Source organism: Trichechus manatus, unplaced genomic scaffold (genome assembly GCF_000243295.1).
Source record: "Trichechus manatus latirostris isolate Lorelei unplaced genomic scaffold, TriManLat1.0 scaffold00068, whole genome shotgun sequence".
In the NCBI taxonomy this organism is placed as follows: Eukaryota; Metazoa; Chordata; class Mammalia; order Sirenia; family Trichechidae; genus Trichechus; species Trichechus manatus.
Window position 1 is genome coordinate 7774861 of NW_004444004.1, and position 2298 is coordinate 7777158.

Here is a 2298-nt window from a genome sequence, read left to right on the forward strand (position 1 = left end):
AAATATCATAGCTTGGGTCAGGCACACCTTACTCCTCAAGGTGACATCTTTACTTTTTAACACTTTAAAGAGTTCTTTTGCAGCAGATTTGCCCAATGCAATGCGGCTTTTGATTTCCTGACTGCTGCTTCCATGGGTGTTGATTGTGGATCCAAGTAAAATGAAATCCTTGACAACTTCAATCTTTTCTCTGTATATCATGATGTTGCTTATTGGTCCAGTTGTGAGGATTTCTGTTTTCTTTATGTTGAGGTGTAATCTATACTGAAGGCTGTGGTATTTTATCTTCATCAGTAAGTGCTTCAAGTCCTCTTTGCTTTCAGCAAGCAAGGTTGTGTCATCTGCATAACGCAGGTTGTTAATGAGTCTTGCTTCAATCCTGATGCCCCATTCTTCATATAGTCCAACTTCTCGGATTATTTGCTCAGCATACAGACTGAATAAGTATGGTGAAAGGATACAACCCTGATGCACATATTTCCTGCCTTTAAACCACGTAGTATCCCCTTGTTCTGTTCGAATGACTGCCTCTTGATCTATACACAGGTTCCTCACGAGCACAATTAAGTGTTCTGGAATTCCCATTCTTCACAATGTTACCCATAATTTGTTATGATTCACACAGTTGAATGTCCTTACATAGTCAATAAAACACAGGTAAATATCTTTCTGATATTCTCTGCTTTCAGCCAAGTCCATCTGACATCAGCAATGAAATCCCTGGTTCCATGTCCTCTTCTGAATCCAGTTTGAATTTCTGGCAGTGTCCTGTCAATATACTGCTGCAGCCACTTTTGAATGATGTTCAGAAAAATTTTACTTGTGATATTTATGGTACTGTTCAATAATTTCTGCATTATGTTGGATCACATTTCTTTGGAACAGGTACATATATGGTTCTCTTCCAGTCAGTTGGCTAGGTAGCTATCTTCCAAATTTCTTGGCATAGATGAGTGAGCACTTCCAGTGCTGCATCTGTTTGTTGAAACATCTCAATTGGTATTCCATTACTTCCTGGAGCCTTGTTTTACGCCAATGCCTTCAGTGCAGCTTGGACATCTTCCTTCAGTACCGTCCGTTCTTAATCATATGCTACCCCCTGAAATGGTTGAACGTCGACCAATTCTTTTTGGTATAGAGACTTTGTGTATTCCTTTCATCTACTTTTCATGTTTCCTGAGTTATTTAATATTTTCCCTATAGAATCCTTCAATAGTGCAGCTCGAGGCTTGAATTTTTTCTTCAGTCCTTTTAGCTTGAGAAATGCTGAGTGCATTCTTCCCTTTTGGTTTTCTAACTCCAGTTCTTTGCTTATGCCATTATAATACTTTACTTTGTCTTCTTGAACCACCCTTTGAAATCTTCTGTTCAGCTCTTTTACTTCATGATTTCTTCCATTTGCTTTAGCTACTTGACGTTCAAGAGCAAGTTTCAGAGTCCATTTGGTCATGCATTTTGGTCTTTTCTTTCTTTCCTGTCTTTTTAATGACCTCTTGCTTTCTTCATATCCTTGAGGTCATTCCACAACTCATCTGTTCTCCAGTCATTAGTGTTCAGTGTGTCAAGGCTATTCTTGAGAAGATCTCTTAATTCAGGTGGGATGTACTCAAGGTCATACTTTGGCTCTAGTGGACTTGTTCTAATTTTCTTCAGCTTCAACTTGAACTTGCATATGAGCAATTGGTGGTCTGTTCCGCAATCAGCCCCTGGCCTTGTTCTGACTGATGATATTGGGCTTTTCTATCATCTCTTCCCACAGATGTAGTTGATTTGATTCCAGTGTATTCCATCTGGTGAGGTCCACATGTATAGTCGCCATTTATGTTGTTGAAAAAAGGTATTTGCAATGGAGATGTCATGTCGTTGGTCTTGCAAAATTCTATCATGCGATCTCCAGCATCGTTTCTATCACCAAGGCCATATTTTCCAACTACCGATCCCTCTTCTTTGTTTCCAACTTTCACATTCCAATCATCAGTGATTATCAATACATCCTGATTGCATGTTTGATCAATTTCCGACTGCAGAAGTTGGTAAAAACATTCAGTTCTTCATCTTTGGCGTTAGTGGTTGGTGAGTCAATTTGAATAATAGTCGTATTAACTGGTCTTCCTTACAGGCATATGGAAATCATCCTATCACTGACAGCATTGTACTTCAGAATAGATCTTGAAATGTTCTTTTAGGCAATGAATGCAACACCATTCCTCATCAATTTGTCATTCCCATCATAGTAGACCATACGATTGTCTGATTCAAAATGGCCAATACCAGTCCATTTCAGCTCACTAATGCCTA